The 18,913-nt window shown below is 40.4% G+C and overlaps 1 pseudogene across 1 annotated transcript; it reads left to right on the top strand.

The window, feature by feature from the left end:
- Positions 1–17,510: 17,510 nt before the first annotated feature.
- On the top strand, positions 17,511–18,464 carry LOC311167041 (histone-binding protein RBBP4-like; annotated as a pseudogene). The gene has a single exon. The product of its transcript is annotated as a histone-binding protein RBBP4-like (transcript).
- The last annotated feature ends 449 nt before the right edge of the window (positions 18,465–18,913 follow it).

Raw genomic sequence — 18,913 nt, 5'->3', positions numbered from 1 at the left:
AAAGCAACAGCCATTTCTGTATTGTTGTTATCCCCTCTCATAGAACATTTACCACTGGCTAAAACTTCCATGAACATACTGAAAGAATAAAAAAAGGCCTGAACAAGTACCTAAAGAGAACAATCTGTGAGAATAAATTAATAGAACACAGAAAATGTGACTAATGCAGAATAATTTCCAACAGTATCAGGGACTGCATACTGGTTAAGTCTATGAATATTGACAACCATTAAAAGAGCAGGAGGAAATCTAGGAGTGAGCAGTATTTGGGAGCTGAATAAAGAATCACTTTTATATATGCAGACAAACTGTCCAAGGTTGGACATTGGAAAAGTAGCTCAGAGTGGCCAGTATTACTGGCCATACTCCCAGCCTCCCGACCAGGCAAGCACTGACTGAACTGAAAGGTCCTGGTTTGGGGGATCTTCCACAGTCCAAGGCTGTACTCCTTGCTCCAACCCGGTGCTCACCTCAGGATCATTAACATAATGCCCTGTAATGAGAAATGTTGTTGGTCTTCGATCAAATTAAACTTTAGGCTTTGACAACTAACAAAAACAGTGTTAAGAGCTGTGCAACGAAGGTTAATCTGAATCTTTCCTAAAAAAGAAAAACACCCACCACAGTCTACTCTGACTGCCATGTTCAACCTCACCAGCACCCAATTTCATAAGCAAGTGCACACTTATCAGTGAAGAAGACAGCGCTTTCACTTGAGTGCTACATCAGTTTCCTCACCTAGTGACACCAGGTGACTGTAGGTCTCCAGTATCACATGCTGGTACAGGGTCCTCTGAGCGTCGTTTACCTGGGAGGAAACATTTCTCCTCATTGCAGGGCTGTCAGCCTGGGTCAGACAGAGCAAGTGTAAATGCACCTTCTTTTGTGAGTCTTTGGTCCTGTACAGGATGCACCATCTTCTTACTCTACATTGTGATGTGAACAGAATTCTCAGTAGAAACAGCCTTACCTCTAGATTAACTCATTTGCTCCTAAAAATGCCATGGTAGCTTCCCTTATAAATTTGGAAGTGTCTTTGATGTTAAGAATAAAAGAATGAATAAAGTTTGCTCCTTGAAGAGCTTAAAGCCTGGTTGGCAGTGTGACAGAAACATACCTGGAATAATGTGCTAAAGGAGCTTTATAACAAATTACAAGTATGTACAAATTTGTACCAATATTTTATTCCTGTGACCTGAAAGCCTGGTATATCCAACTCAGAGTAAACAACAGCTAGACTCTAAACCAGAATGTTTAAACAATGAGGGGAGAAAAAAACAGAGGTAAGAGATGTTCAGCTGATGGAGTCATAAGAATACAGTACAGGTCATCACTTCTAAAAGAGAGGGGGAAAGGGAAGGTGAACTTAGTAATAATACGGTGGCTGAGGTACAGTGAATTTTTGTGCACAGAAATGAGCCATCTACCTTCTCTCTATTGTTAATTGTTTCATTTCTCATATTAACGTTTTAATCAATGAATAAGAATGCATTTTTGTTTTCATAGAACTGTGTTTTGGCCAGGTTACCTTGGGAGAGTTGCTGTCAGTGCAGCAGGCTCATCTCACCCTGGATGCTATTGTGTCTTTTGTTTAATTCATTGTTTAACACTCCAGGTTTCTTTTATTCCAGCTCAGTCTCTGCCCTTGATTCTGTTATGCATTGCTTAGTGTTTTGTCATTTCATTGGTATCATACAGGAATTCCTATGTATGTGAAGACTTGTATATGTAATTTTTATAGTCTTCTCATTGGATTTTCTTTTGTAGAGTCACTTTACTGTGATTTTCATTAGTTTTCCAAGAATGAATTATAACTTGTTATGCCCATTTTTACTTATGTTTCCTTTTTCTGTTGTGTAGGGTCATCCTAACCAATTGTGAATAAGGGGAAACTGAGCATCTTTGTTGTTCCTTCTCTCACTGTGAATCTTGATGTCACCTGTAGCTGTGTCCTGGACATTGAATTGTGTTAAGGAAATAATCCTCTGAATCCGTTTGTTTGTTATTACAAATAGAAGTTATTTTTATGGGGTCCTATTCAAGATATATGTGGATGTACATAGGATTTTCTACACAGGAAGTGAGATGAAATACATTAACAGATTTCATAAAATTGTTAGAATGTTAGATAGAATTTTGATAGAATGAACATAATTTACAATCTAATTTTAGCAGCTCACCTGTCACTGTCACCACGCAGGTGTTTCATTTTATAAACCTTTCCACTGTGGAAAGTAGCAGTGGCACCTCTTCTGCCCAGCATGACTATTCAGCTGCTTCTTTTTCTCCTTTTCCTGGTAAATCTGTCCCTTTAAAATGTAAAATAAGTCTCATTTTAGCTGTTTTTGCATATAGTGTTCTTTGGCATTTAGCATCTTCACGATGTTACACAGAGACACCACCTCCCAATTTTCCATTTTCCAATAATAAAATACTGTGCTTGTTAAGCTCTCACTCCCAATGCCCTCTCCCTCAACCCCTGTGTTCACCATTTTACTTTATGCTTTTGTGAGTTTGACAACTCAGATCTATATAAATAGTCATAGTACACCTTTTTTTAGGTAAATGTCTTATTTTATTGCATGTTTTTAAGGTCCATTCATATTTTTGTATGTGTCATTATTTAGTTTCATTGTAAGACTCAGTTTAAAATTCTATCTAACATTCTAACAAAATTTAAAAACAATCTACCATTAACCAGAATTCCAGCCAAGTTTCATAGATATGACTAATGCACACATCCATTGTACTCCAGACTTGATGACAGAAATGTAAAGCTCTTTATTAAAAACTACATTTAGCGTCACTGACATAAACTCACAACAACCAAAGGTCAAATGATGAAAATCTGTGCTACCTGGTTGTACTTAGTGAGTGTCTTTGTCATGACCCTTGTTCAAATGTGTCCTACTGACCCCTGAGTACTTTCTCCCCCTGTACTCTGAGGTGTCACCACACACTGGCCAGCAGGAGGCCGAAGAGGAGCATCCTCATCACCAGCAAACACATCCTTCAGGTTTGGCCAAGAATGATTGTAATGTGAAAGAAAGTGAATATATGTACACACACACACATACACACACACACGGTGGTACTGTTGTTAGTATCCATGAAGATATTAGATAATGCTGAAAATAGCTTGCGTTAGATGAGACTAAACTCTGGAGTTGAGAAATCCCATTCTGATGGTTGGACACCTGGGCTGAGAAGGATCTAATTCCACATGTGAGGGCAGAACCAGGATGAGGTTTGCATGTTGCATGAGCTGCAGGTGCCATCTGGACATCTGTAAGCACATTCAAGTGTGAGCTGAGCCTGTGGTACTAGGAATGGGCAGGAGGCCCAAGCTCAAGTGTGACTGGTAGAAACGGCAAAACAGTTGATTGACTCAGTCAGGAGAAGTGCAGATTAAAAACAGGAGACAAGATCGGAACACACGGATTAGCTATATTCAGGAGCATAAGATATTCAGTCACTCAGAGATACAGAAAAGAAATCATCAGAGAGACTGTGACAGAAGCAAACACAAAGAAATTTGCGTCTTCTAAAAAACTGAAGATGGAGAAAAACTCAACAACTTATTCTATAAGGTCAACATTGCCCTAATCCCAAAACCAAAGACAGCACAAAAGGGAAAAACAGGCCAACATAACCACAGAACATAGAAGCCAAAATCCTAACAAACTAAATATAGCAACATGGGGCGTCCCTGGTGGCGCAAGTGGTTAAGGTTCAGCTCTATGAAGCTAACTGCAAGCCCTGCAGCATGAGTTTGATCCCAAGCAAGGGGGCTGACCCACATGGTGCGGCAGACCTCTCCTATCTCCCTGCTGCTCCCCTCAACAGTGTATTTCAGTCCATCTGCCTGGTCTGCCCCCCATTCTGTCTCTGGTGAATCCTCTTAGCCCCCCTACATCTCTATCCTGCCCCCCAGCTCTTGTATGCATTAATAAATGTTTAAAAATAAATAAATACACATATGAGAGTCATCCCATGATTGAGCAGGCTTCATCCTAGCGATGAAAAGCTGGACAGATGTACACAAGTCAATTAATGTCATGGACGAGATGAACAACAAAGAGGACACAAAACAGGTGATTCTCTCTCAACAGATGCTGAGAGAGCATCCAACAGGAACCAACATCCATTTATAATAAAAACTATCAAAAAAGACAAGGGAACTTATCTAAACCGTATAAAAGCTGTTTGTGACAATCCCCCAGCCAACATCACCCTCAACGGTGAAAAGTGGGAGTATTCCCACAAATATCAGAAGCAAGATCGGCAAGTTCACTGTCATCGCTGCTGTTCAGCAGAGTTTGGAAACCCTTGGTGAAGCAATTAGACAAAAAAAAGACAGAGAAAGAACCCAAATTGGAAAAGAAAAAGTGTAACTGCCATTATTCACAGACCATGTGTTAATATCCTTAGAGAAATCAAAAGACTCTAAAATATTTCTAGGAATAATAAATGAATACAATAACGTACAAGATACAAAAATCAATTCACAAAATTAAGTGTCATTTCTATGCCCAAACAAAGTATCAAAGAAAGGGCAGTGAGGAATACAGTTCCATGGACAATCACTCCAGAAAGAATGAAATAACTGATTAAAGTTAAAGAAGGAGGTAAGGGACCTGAACATTGAAAATCATAAAACTCTATTACAGGAAATAAAACACTCAAAGAAATAGAAAGATTCCTGTGCTTCTAGGTTGGAAGAATTAACATCATAAATGGGCTTATTGCCTAGAGTAATTTACACATTTATGTAATACTGATCTAAATACCAAGGACTTTTTTGTGTAAGGAAATAGAACAATTACCAAATTTATATGAACCCACAGAAGGACCCAAATAGCTAAAAATCTTCAGAGGAAAGGGCCTCCTTGGTGGCACAAGAGGTTAAGTCCCAGCACTATGAAGCTATCTGCAGCCACTGCAGCACGAGTTCCATCCCCACATGGTGCAGCAGACCTCTCCTGTCTCCCTGCTGCTCCCCTCAGCAGTGTATTTCCGTCAATCTGCCTATTCTACTCTCCACTCTGTCTCTGGCGAATTCTCTCACCCCCCCCACACCTCTGGCCTGTACCCCAGTTCTTATGTGCATAGATGAATAAACCTTAAAAAAAAAAGATTTATCTGTGCATATAAGAACCGGGGTACAGGCCAGAGTGTGGGGGGTGAGAAGATTCACCAGAGACAGAGTGAGGAACACAGCAGGCGATGGACTAACATACACTGCTAAGGGGCGCAGTGGGTAAGTCAGGAGAGGTCTGCTGTGCCATGTGGGTAGCTCCCTGGCTGGCCGGGGATCAAACTTGTGCTGCTGTGGCTAACTTCAAAGGTTGCGTCTTAGCACCTTGCACCACCAGGGAGACCCCTTACAGTAAATTCTTAAACATTACAATACAAGCTTCTCAGAACCATAACAGATACAGAAAACTCTGGCTCACTCTTTTGTCCAATTTTAACTTCTGCAATCTAGGCTGTCTTCATCACCATTAAAAATCAATTTTTACATCCTTCTGAGATCAACACTTTTGATAGTTTCACTCCACTCCTTGGAACGTGTGTTTCAACTTGATAATTCATGGTGTTGGAACATTTTATTAGTATTTTAGTTTTAGCTATCTCATACTCACACTTAAATTGGAGTCCCAAGTAGGTATCTTATTCTTTCGCTATCTCCCCAGTGATTCCCATAAGAGGAGGTATAGGGCCTCCTGGTGGCGGAAGGGGTTAAGACGCAACCTATGAAGACGCAACCTATCTGTGGCCACTGCAGCATGAGTTCGATCCCAGGCCCGGGAGCTACCCACAAGGCGCTGCCTTTTCAGTCTCCCCACTGCTTCCCTCAGCAGTATATTTCATCAACCCGCCTGCTGTGTTCCCCACTCTGTCTCTAGTGAATCCTCTCACCCCCCCCACACTTCTGGCCTGTACCCCAGTTCTTATATGAATAAATAAATCTTTAACCAAAAAAGCAGTTCATCTCTAACTAGAGCTCGACAATCAGAAGACTCCATCTCCATCACAAAGACTTCAGAACACGCACTCTAGAATAATATCCACCATGGTTTTCTCTCATCCTGGTGAAACATTCTCTGTGGCTTTATCTCGCTATTTGATACATGCATTTGGTGTATTTTCCGTTCTCACGGAATATAACTTCAATAAAACACAGACCATTTCTTCGATTATTGTATTTCACAAATACAAAATTTTCCAGTGGCTAAAACTTCCCATGAATAAACAAATGCCTGAAGAAATACCTGAACAAAAACGGTCTGTGAGAATACAGTAATAATGAGAATATGAAAATGTGCTTAATGCAGAAAAAGTTAGAGAATAATCAGGAATGAGACACTGGATAGGTCTATGAAAATTAACCACCATTAAAAAACTAGGGGAAGACTGACAAGAGAGTCATAATTGAAACTGAATGATGAACCCGTCTGATACACACAGACAAACTGTCCAAGGTTTGGGTATCGGGATAAGTAGCTCCATGCGGCCAGTGTCTGCCTGTCTAAGCTCCTCCCAGCTTCCCTGCAAGGTGTACACTGACTGACCTGAGAAGTGCTATTTTGGGGGTTCTTCTATGATCAATGGCTCTGCTCCCTGCTCCAAGCTGATGCTCACCTCAACATTATTAACACAATGTCCTATAATGAGAAACAATTTTGGTCCTTGATCAAGTGGCATAGCCTTGAGTTTTGGAGAAATGACAAAAGCAGATTGAAGCCTATGCACATATTTATCAATGTAGAACACAGTGGTGCACTTGAGTATTACAGAGGAGCTTCCTCACCTAGTGACACCAGGGACTGCAGGTCTCCAGCATCACATCCTGGTACAGGGTCCTCTGAGCATCACTCAGGTCCTGCCACTCCTCCCAGGTGAAGTTCACAGCCATGTCCTCAAGTGACACCAGCCATTATGAGGGAACATTCCTCTTCATTTCAGGGCCATCAGCTTGGGTCAGAGAGCAGCAAATGTGAAAGTACAATCTTTTGCAGGTCTTTGATCTCCTATAGGATGTACTGTCTTTTCTTTTTTAAAGATTTATTTTTTATTCATGCATAAATAAATGCAGACCAGACGTGCGGGGGGTCGGGGGGACCTGGCAGAGAATTCATTAGAGATAGAGTAGGAAGCAGAATAGATGGATCTACTGAAATACACTGCTGAAGGGAGCAGTGGGTGAGACTGCAGAGGTCCTCTGTGCCATGTGGGTCACCTCCCTGGCTGTGGATTGAACTCGTGCTGCAGCGGCTGCTAATAGCTTCATAGTGCCAATACTTAACCCCTTTCACCATTAGGGAGGCCCCTGTACTGTCTTTTTAACTCTAAATTTTGGTAAGAAGAGACTACACAGGAGAAAATAATCTTACCTCTGGATTAACTCATTATTTCCTCAAGTACTTTTATAGCTTATCTTACAAATCTGAAAGTGTTCTCAAGCTAAGAATAAGAGGATGAATAAAATTTGCTCCTCAAAGAGCTTGTCACCTGGTTGGCAGGTAGAATAGACACACATCTGGAATAACGTGCTAAAGGAGTGATGTGAAAAGCATGCTGAATGCAGATACGGGTACAAGAGAAGAAAAACCAGCACTTTGTACTGTCAGGTTACACTTCACTGAAGACCCAAACACTTGCTCTTCCTTGTAAATAACAGGCTCCGCAGTATGAGACAACAGCAGATGTCACCATGTGAGAAAATAGAAAGCACTCACCATGGTAACTGAGCTGCAGAGAGCACGCTGCCAGGCAGAGTCCCGGGCAGTGAGGTGAGAATGACAGTAAAAGTGTTCTGGAACTGAAGTCCGTCAGCTTTCATGAACTTTGGGATATGTGAGCTGAATATGCCAGGAAAGAATGTTATGTGATCACCCTCTCAAGTGAAAATGTACAAATTAATCCTAATATTTTATTCATACTACCTAAAAGCAGGCTTACTGCAATCTCAGTAGGCAAACCCAGACTGTGCACAAACAGTGCAAATACTGAGGGACAATAAAAGGAGGCAAAAGATGATGACCTATTAGAGACAAAAGCGCATAGAACAGGGTATCCAAATGAGAATAAAGGAGAACTTGTTCGTAATTTGGGGCCTGAGGGGAGAATGAATGTTTTCCTAACATGACCAGCTGGTATATCTCGGTGTCCCACTCAACTGGACATGTGTTCTATAGATCAAGAAATGTAAGCAAAAGATAGAAATTCAGGAATCACCAGAATTTACTGGGACCTTAAGCTATCCCAGTGCATAGCATGGCTCAACCAAATCAGAGACTTACAGAAGAGGAGGAACAAGAATTGGAGAGACTAATATTTACTGATGGAGAAAGAAAAAACAGATCATAGCAATAAGGGATTTTTTCAAAAGATTACACGAAGTGTAAGGTAAGTTCAGTACTAAGAAATCTATTCATATATTTGATCATACTCCTATTCCTATGTAGAAAATCCTATGAATTTCCACTTAGATATTGAGTAGAAATGTATGAAAATACCTCGGGTTTTGAATACCTAATAAAGGATTTAGGGGAATTTTCCGTAGCACTATTCAGTACCCTGGACATAGCTATAGGTGAAATCACATTTACAGTGAGACAAGGAATAACATCTTTGCTCAATTCGCACTTACAAAAAATGGGCTAGGATAATCCAACTGAAAAGAGAAAAACATTAGTTAAAATGATCATAACTAGCCATAATTTATCCATAAAAAAAGAAGTCACGTTAAATGTACTTTAAAAAGCAAAATTCGGGGGCCTCCCTGGTAGTGCAAGGGGTTAAGCACCGCGCTATGAAGCTATCTGCAGTCTCTGAAGCACGAGTTCGATCTCCGGCCAGCCAGGGAGCTACCCACATGGTGCAGTAGACCTCTCCTGTCTCGCCCACTACTCCCCTCAGCAGTGTATTTCAGTCAGTCTGCCTGTTCTGTTCCCCACTGTCTCTGGTGAATCCTCTCCCCCCACCCGCCAACCTCTGGCTTGTACCCCAGCTCTTGTATGCATAAATAAATACATCTTTAAAAATAAATAAATAAATAAATAAATAAATCTACCAACATACTAGCTATATAATTGGCCAGCTATATAACTGCATGGTCCCTTGTTCAAAAATCAGGGGAATAAACCATTAAAGACACTAAAAAATAGATTTTTTCTTTAAAATATTTTATTACTAATTAATGGTAATCAGGGATAATAGTGATATCTAAGCAATAGCATAATTTACAAATGAAAAGTAGTATTTTGATGTCATAATTTTACTAAAACAATAAAAATAATACTTGACACTGATTTTTTGAGTAATTTAAGACTTCTGTCTTACATTTCTGCAAATTAAATTATTAGGTCATCAAAATTTATTTATCTTTAAAATTATTTATTTATTTATTTATACAAGCACTGGGTATAGTCAGAAGCGCGGGAGGGTGAGAGAATTCACCAGAGCCAGAGTGGGGAGCAGAGCAGGCAGAAGGACCTAAGGACACTGCTGAGGGGAGCAGCAGGCAGCAGGAGAGGTCTGCGCGCCATGTGGGACCCTCCTCCAGTGGCCAGGGAGCAGCCGGGGATCGAACTGGCGCCACAGAGGCCGCGGGCAGCTTCGCAGCCCAGCACTCAACTGCTGCGCCACCAGGGAGGCCCAGGACATCAAAATTTATACTATTAGCAGCTTCATTTTCAATTGGTATCACTGAAAGTAATGTCAACATATTGAGCAAATCAAGAACATGCATTTTCTTTTATAATTTAAAAATTTGGGATCTGCTGATGCAACTGCTACTAGAGCATTTATAGGCAGTGACAAACTTTAGGATAAATTTCTCATCAATTTACTTTCATCAATTATTTTAAAATATAATTTTAGTACACCTAGAACAGATGGTTCTCTTGAAACATTTTTCTTGAGAGTATTTAACTATATAAGTCTGTCTTGTGTTAGTCTGAGTGTGAATTTAATTCCCAGTGAAACTTTATACAATGACACCTGAGAGCTTGTGACATTTGCTATAACTTACCTGTGTACGAGAACTGGCAAATGGACTCCTCCCTTTTCCTTTATTGTTTCTGCTACTGCCTTTGCTCCAGCCCATCCCCAATCCCCTGGAATCCTTGGACTGCCCCAAGGCATGCAGGTGCATGCCAGGCCATGGGATGTGCCACAGACCATCCTCAGGGCTTCAGCCCACAAATGCTTACTGCTGCCCAGTATATCTGCTCAACTGCTCTTGGGCATGCGGCATTGTCCCATCAGATTCCATTTGTACAACACAAGTTTAAAGATCTCCTGTTTTTGGACATGGGTCAAAAAAAATTAATGATTTTGAGACAGTGTAGTCCTTCTAAAAGTGGGCCCCAGGTCACACACCCCTGAAGCTCAGCCTGTCTACCTCTTATTATGCTTTATGGATTACATCTGTCCTCTCCAGAGGTGTGCCAGTAAACTCGCAGGGCTGACTTTGCCTGGGGTCTGGTAACCAAATAACCAAGTGATCTCAGGAACCTGTAGGCTCTGTTTTTTCAAATGGTAGGACATGAGTATTCGTGTTTCACAGAATGCAAAGCAACATTGCATTGCTTAGTACACCTAGATGTTTCAATTCATATCACTGAAAGTAATGTCAAGATATTTAGCAAATGCAAGATGATGCATTTTTTATAATTAAAAAATTAGAACAAAGTATTTTATTTATTTATTTAAAGATTTATTTATTTATTTATTTATACAAGCACTGGGTACAGTCAGAAGCACAGGAGGGTGAGAGAATTCACCAGAGCCAGAGCAGGGAGCAGAATAGGCAGATGGACGAAGTACACTGCCGAGGGGAGCAGCGGGTGGCAGGAGAGGTCTGCGTGCCATGTGGGACCCTCGCCTGACAGCCGGGGATCGAACTGGCGTGCTGCAGAGGCTGCGGGCAGCTTTGCCACCCAGTACTCAACCGCTGTGCCACCGGGGAGGCCCAAATAAAATATTTTAAAGGAAAAATCTTTCCATTTTTTATTGGCTTTAATTATTTAATCCCCTGCTTTTTAAAAAAATATTTTTAAAAGATTTATTTATTTATGTGTACAAGAACTGGAGTACAGGCCAGAGGTGAGGGGGTGAGAGGATTCACCAGAGACAGAGTGGGGAGCAGAACAGGCAGATTGACTGAAATACACTGCTGAGGGGAGCAGCGGGTGAGTCAGGAGAGGTCTGCTGTGCCATGTGGGTCTCCTCCCTGGCCAGGGATGGAACTCCTGTGCAGTGGCTGTGGATAGCTTCATAGTGCTGCATCTTAACCCTTTGAGCCACAAGGGAGGTTTTTGAACAAAGGAACCTGCAGTTACATAGCTAGCCAATTATATAGCTCGATTGGTGGTAGATTTAAACTAAAGAATTGGATCTCTAACAATTTAATTTGCTGTATTATCCCATTAAAAATTGATTTTTTAAAATCTAAAATTAGCAATTTTCAAATTACTGAAACAGACTAGATGATTATTTAATGTCATCGAGAACCTAAAAAGTAGTTTTGGTTTTGTGTCCAAAAAGTCCTGTTATTTTAGGACTTGTTCACGAATTGTGTCCCCTCCATACCTATTTATTTATATATCCTATATTTCAATACTATAAAAATTTAAATTGCCTTATGAATACATTTTTATTTTCTCATTTCTCTTATTCTCTGCTTTATTTCAGTAACTCATTTAAATGTTAGCAGATTGTGTTACAGAAACTGTATTATTTGTTCCAAAGGACATTTATGGGTGAAAGGATACTATATGTTTCCGTTATGTTTCAAAGGCACCAACTCTTTTCGTTCCTGGATAACATATATATAAATGAAAAGCCATAGGTAATCGTTTGATTTCCTTTCTCACAGAGGTCAGTGGAAAATGACTGTTGAGCCCACACTAATTTCTGGGTTTCTAAGATGAGGATTGAGGTTAGTAATGTGCAGCTGGAGAAATGATTCCACTGAGAAGAATAAGGAACTGGCTTTGTTTTCTTCTGTCCCAACAACTTCTTTCCAGGTCTCTTCTTACCCATTGAATACCTGCTTTTTTGGGGCAGAATCAAGAATTAAAGATTAGAGTGTGTTGTATTACTCCAGAAACCAGAAAGACAAAGTAACCCCTAATGCACTGGCACTATTCATAAATTGCACCCACCCTATTCTTAAATTCTGCCTGTTTCCAGGTAGATACACAATGGTGAGAGGAGAGGCAGCCCTTGTCAAAACTGCCAACCTGGAACAGGAAGAACAGCTCACCATTTCAAGGAGTGTTAGGCCCACGTGTACTGGGGTAACCACTATTGTCTGATTCTAGCTCCTTCTACTTGCTAGTTTCTGTATCTGCCATGATAGTCCTTGTGTGCTCTTTCCTGATCCATCTGACATCTTTGGACAGGATTTCTTGATCACCTAGACATAGGATATCCATTGTTTTTCTTGCCAGAAAATGAGCCTTTGTCCTTTTAGGCTAGCCTTCCTTCATTGCCATCACAACCTGGTGTGACATTGATTGAATTGTATAAGATTATTCATGTCTTTCCTGGCCTGGATAGACTGTAATGAGTTTCAGAATGTGTCAAATTTCTAAGTTCTATTTCATACCACACATATTGTTGAGAATTTGAAAATTGCTTAATAATTATCCATCAATGAGTAAGCTTTGAAAGAAGATAAAGAGTATTATGAAATAAATTACAGCAATATAATTGAGGCTTACTCAGAGTGAAGTGTTTTTAGTAGATCTGAGTACTAGACAAATGTCAAAGAAACCAATGAGAAATAGCAAAATCTGCTGAAATAGCATAAATTCACATTTATAGCTTCTGTAGAGGAAATGGAAATGCTTTCTACATGGTTGGCCTGTGTGAGAAATTGTTTCACAGGACTATCAAAATTCTGTCATAGGATATCATTTTTGATACTAAATTTTCAAATAATGATTTAAAGAATCTTGATTTTTTTCTGACATGAGTTTTTTTTTTTTTTTCTGACATGGTCCCTTGGCAAATAATTTCTATATGACTCAAAGTATTTCTCTAGAAGAGGAAACCTAATATTTGAGCTGTTAAGAAGTAAACTGTCACTTTGGATGTGTTGGTAGTTTTGGTGAGTGAGTGAACATGAGATTATTTCTGAAATCCCTAGAGAATGGTGAGTGAGATTAAAGAAAAAAAAAATCAAGGCACCCAGTACAATAGTGAGATTAAAGAAAAAAATCAAGACACCCAGTACAATAGTGAGATTAAAGAAAAAAATCAAGACACCCAGTACAATAGTGAGATTAAAGAAAAAAATCAAGACACTGAGTACAGTACAATGCAACCTGTAATTCAGTCTATACTTGAGAAGTTTGAGTTTAGCCAAAGAAGAATCCATTTCAGGTACCAATTATCAAAATAGCCAAGTGAGGGGGAGAACTAAGGAATCTGTACAAAGTCTTACATTATGTAAATCATACATGTCACATGGCATATCCAAATGTATCCAAGTGCAGTTACACATGGCTTTGAGTTGTAACTGCAGAGTTGGTCAGGAAAGAATAGTACCCAGACACTCAGCAAGTGAACACTGGAACAGATGGTTATCAGCAGTGTGAAGTGGAGCCTGGCTCTCTAGATTACAAAGCAATCTTTGCATTATTTGTTCCAAAGGACATTTATGGGTGAAAGGATACTACAAGTTTCCCTTATATTTCGAAGGCACCAACTCTTTTTGTCCTGGATAACATAATAACATATCTTTAAATGAAAAGCCATAGGAAATCATTTGATTTCCTTTCTCACAGAGGTCAGTAGAAAATGACTGCTGTGCCCACACTAGTTTTTTTTGTTTGTTTGTTTTTTTATAGAGGCATGTTTTATTTATTTATTTATTTTATTTGTTTGTTTGTTTTGTTTATACATGCACTGGGTACAGTCAGAAGCGCGGGAGGGTGAGAGAATTCACCAGAGCCAGAGCGGGGAGCAGAGCAGGCAGAAGGACCGAAGTACACTGCTGAGGGGAGCAGCGGGCGGCAGGAGAGGTCTGCGCACCATATGGGACCCTCCTCTGGTGGCCAGGGAGCAGCCGGGGCCTCCTCTGGTGGCCGGGGAGCAGCCGGGGATCGAACCGGCGCCGCAGAGGCCGCGGGCAGCTTCGCAACCCAGCGCTCAACCGCTACGCCACCGGGGAGGCCCAACCCCCACACTAGTTTCTGGGTTTCCTAAGATGAGGATTGAGGTTAGTGACATGCAGCTGGAGAAATGATTCCACTGAGAGCTACCCATGGAGAGAGAGAAATCACACCTATAACTTAATTGTGCTTAACCAGAAATATTAGGTTCAATCTTTTACTCCTTTAAGTTTCATTAATAGTCATTTGTGATGGAATACAATATTTTAACAGATGACTTACAGTGGGTTAGTGATTTAATGTTCAGTTTTCTTAAGTTATTCAAAACAACTTAATTCAAAATAACTAGCATTTATGTCAGTTTGCCCCGCACAATATTCCCTGTAGAACTGATGGCCACCACTCCTTACTACATTTCTGAAGCCACAATAATATGCTGGGGACACAGATTCAGTCAGCTTGAACAGTAGTCTAGGGTAATTATCAAACATGTGAATGTAGACTAGGATGCCAGAAATTAAAAAAAAAAATTGTCTCCCAAAACTTTTGCAACATGGCTGTGACATAACTAGTTCAGTGAACATTTTGTGAGTAATGAAGTATTCTAGGAAAATCTAAACTAATTTCTCTCTCTCGCTGCTTCTGCACAGAATTCTGCACCCCCCCATTAATATTTGCTGAGCAATTTTTCTTCATTATGAAAAATTGGCCATTTGTGGAAGAAAGAAGTCCTAGGCTATCTTAGATTGTTAGTAAGACAGTTCATATGCTCTGTTAGAGTAGCATTAGGTTTCTCAAGATAAGATATGGGTTATCTAATGAGAGAGAAGGAATACCTGGTTAATGTGTTGGCAGAAGTCTCAGAGCTACAAGGCAGGGCAGACTGGAGCTGGCATGCTGAGTTTGAGAGCCCAGACCTAAGGGAAGGCTTTAAGTGGAATTTTGGTTGCTACAAAGGTGAAGTGTTGCCCTATTTTGGGCCTGACACTTTTGAATTTATTTATTATATCTGTCTGGACTTGTTCTTGGCCTTTTTAGTATTTGGAAAACCAGTATCTAAAAATAATGCTTTCTTATTTCAGGACAAATTCTACTATAGCAAAAGGTTCATCAAGTGGTTTGGGGATTAAGTCTTGAGAGATGAAGGAATGGAAACTACCCCTGTGTGCAGGACATAGTCCCTGATTGATGATTTTTCTATTCCTTGACTGTCTTTAATTATTTTATTCTATTTTATTATTTTATTCAAATACTGTTTTTTTTATTAAAGATTTATTTTAGTATGCATACAAAAGCTGGGGTATAGGCCAGAAGTGGGGGGTACGGTGAGAGGATTCACCAGAGACAGAGTGGAGCAGAACAGGCAGATCTACTGAAATACACTGTTGAGGGGAGCAGTGGGCGAGACAGGAGAGGTCTGCTGTGCCATGGGGTTAGCTTCCTGGCCAGGGATCGAACTAATGCTGCAGTGGCTGCCATAGCTTCATAGTGCTGAGAATTAACCTCTTGCACCAACAGGGAGGCCCCCTTTTATTGTGTTTTCAAGAGTAGGATAAAGTGAGGCAGAGTAAGCAGACATGGGATTGGCAAGTTTGAATAATACCAGTGGTTCGTAAGGGCTGTATTTAGTTGCCCAGAACTTGGCTCTGGGGATTAGGGCAGGTGGGTAGTGGTTCAGAATATGAGAGTTCTGTGAAGGAGGTGGTTTGTATATGAAAGGGATGCCAAGGCAGGTCTTCATCATATCTAGGAATTGGTTAGTCCTGGGACAGTCTCCCCAGCATCAGTAAGATCCCAGGTGTCAAAGCATCAGAAATACAGGAAATAAAGAGGTATGATTTAAACATTTGTTTCAATTTCTTACAAGCTTCTTCCCAGTCATGTCTTATTTCCTATTTCTTTCCCACCTCCAAATCTGGTATTCTATTACAATATGTGGCTTCTAAATTTCTATGTTATATTAATAAACATCTTCTCTGCTTCTATCTTCTCTTTCTTTTGATCATGTTGCAGATCATCAGTAAATCATATTTTTTAAAATTCTACTTTCGTTAAGAAATTTAAAAACTGGGCCTCCCTGGTGGCGCAGGGGGTTAAGCACCGCACTGTGAAGCAAGCCACAGCTCTGCAGCAAGAGTTCGATCCCCGGCCAGCCAGGGAGCAACCCACATGGCGCAGCAGACCTCTCCTGTCTCGCCTGCTGCTCCCCTCAGTGGTATATTTCAGTCAGTCTGCATGTTCTGTTCCCCACTCTGTCTCTGGTGAATCCTCTCACCCCCCGCCCCGCATCCCTGCCCTGTACCCCAGCTCTTGTATACATAAATAAATAAAAAATCTAAAGAAAAAAAATTTAAAAACTGAGGGATGCTATTTGGGATGATTTGGGATGCTATTTAGAAAGGTAATATATTCTAACTTCCTATGTTAGTTAAGATAGGTGAACCACTGTTCCTAACAACCCCAAATCTTAGTGGTCTAATACAACAGAGGTTGATTTCTTCCTGGGTTGTAGTCTGATACAGTTTGGCAGGGGAGTACTCTGTTCCATGCAGTCATTTAGTGGTTCAGGTCACTTCCATTTAGTGTGTGAGTCAGCTTCCTGAATTCTTCAGCTGAACCAAAGTCAAATTTCCAGAATTAAGACGCTGAATGTCTCACTTGGATTAGGTGCTTTTTTTTTTTTTTTTTTTTTTTGCTCCTACTGATAGGTTCATGGGATAGAGCAGTTAGTATTGTGGACATTGGTGTACTGTTTCTTCTGTGGATTGGGTCCATTTACACAGAAGGGGAGATGAATTGGGTAGATACCATCAAACTACTTGGTATTTTTATGATAGACCTTTATATATTTGAGTAAATTCATCCAGTCCTTTTCTTTCCAACCAGACATTGTCTACTTTCTGAGAGCCTGACTAGCACAGATTATTACAGTAGCTCATCAGCTTCCCTCCTAAAATTTAAAAGGTCAAACTTCATCTCCTCTATGAAAAGGTCATTCATTAACTCCACTCCCTTCTAATTATTCCATAGTTCTTAATTCCATTATGACTTGATCCACCCAGTTAAGCAAATCTTATAACCTTGTTTGTACAGTTTTTGAGCACTAATATTTAGCTTTTAAAATTCCATGTCTTCCTTTTCAAAAATTAACTCAAAATAGCTAAATATGAAATGCAAAAATTTAAAGTTCTTAGAACATAACGTCAGAGAATACCTTAAGTGTGGCGATGCCTTTTTAGACAAAACACAAAAGGCATGATCCACAACACTAAACATTAAACACCATATGATACAGCAATTGTGCTTCTTGGTGTTTACTCAAAGGAATTGAAAACATATGTGCACATAAAAACCTCCTTCCCATCTTGCCTGCTCACTATGTCCAGCAAGGAAGTAGCCATAGATGATGTAGTAAAAGAAAGTGTGATTAATGAAAAGGACGAAATATGGAAAAAGAACACTCCTTTTCTTTATGATTTGGTGAAGACTCATGCTCTGGAGTGACCCAGCCTAACTGCACAGTGGCTTCCAGATGTAACCAGATCAGAGGGAAAAGAATTCAGCATTCATTGTCTCATCCTAGGGGCACACACATCAGATGAACAAAACCACCTGTGATAGCCAGTGTGCAGCTACCTAATGATGATGCTCAGTATTATGTTTCACACTTCAACAGTGAGAGGAGAATTTGGAGGTTTTGCCTCAGTTAGTGGTAAAATTGAAATAAATCAAGATTAACCATGAAGGAGAAGTAAATGGAGCACATTGTATGGCCACGAACACTTGTATCATGGCAATGAAAATTCTGTCCTGTGATGTTCTTGTTTTTGACCACAGGAAACATCCTTCTAAACCAGACCTTTCTGGAGAGCGCAGCCAAGACTTGCATCTCTCTGGACATCAGAAGGAATGCGATGGGCTTTCTTGGAACCCAAATCTCAGCAGGCATTTACTTAGTGCTTCAGATGACCACACCATCTGCCAGTGGGACATTAGTGCTGTTCCAAGGGAGGAAAAATGTCAGAAGTGAAGACCATTTTTATGGTGCATATAGCAGTAGTAGATATTTCCTGGTATCTGCTCCAATAGTCTCTGTTTGGCTCAGTTGATGATGATCAGAAACATGATTTGGGATTCTTGCTCAAACTATGCTTCCAAACCGAGCCATTCAGCAGATACTCACACTGCTAAGCGAACTGCCTTTCTTTCAATCCTTATAGTGAGTTCACCCTTTCCACAGGACCAGCTGATAAGACTATTGCCTTGTGGGATCTGAGAAATCTGAAACTTAAGTTGCATTCCTTTGAATCAAATAAGGATGAAATATTCTAGGATGAGTGCTCATGTCACAGTGAGGGGGCCAAGATGATTCACCAGAGACAGAGTCTCTGGTGGGAACAGGGAACAGAACAGGCAGATTGACTGAAATACACTGCTGAGGGAGCGGGTGAAATAAGAGAGTTCTGCTGTGTCATGTGGGTATCTCCCTGTCTGGGGATCGAACTCATGCTGCAGTGGCTGCAGATAGCTTCACAGTGCTCTGCTTAACCCCTTACACCACCAGGGAGGCCCAATTGTATATAATTATTAATAGTATAATTATGGTTATTATAAAATATTGATAGTGTAATAAATATTTCAGTTTGTTCCCCTATATACTCTGTCCACAACTTTTATCAAGGATGACTGAGCCCACACAGGGATTAGGATGGGAAGGAAGAGACAGGGCTGACTCTGGAACCCTGTTTGATTGTGAACAAGACCCTCTACCTTTACCCTCT

Source organism: Talpa europaea, assembly GCF_964194135.1.
Source record: "Talpa europaea genome assembly, chromosome: 2".
In the NCBI taxonomy this organism is placed as follows: Eukaryota; Metazoa; Chordata; class Mammalia; order Eulipotyphla; family Talpidae; genus Talpa; species Talpa europaea.
The sequence above is the reverse complement of the archived record's forward strand: the minus strand, read 5'-3'. Positions and strand labels throughout refer to the sequence as shown.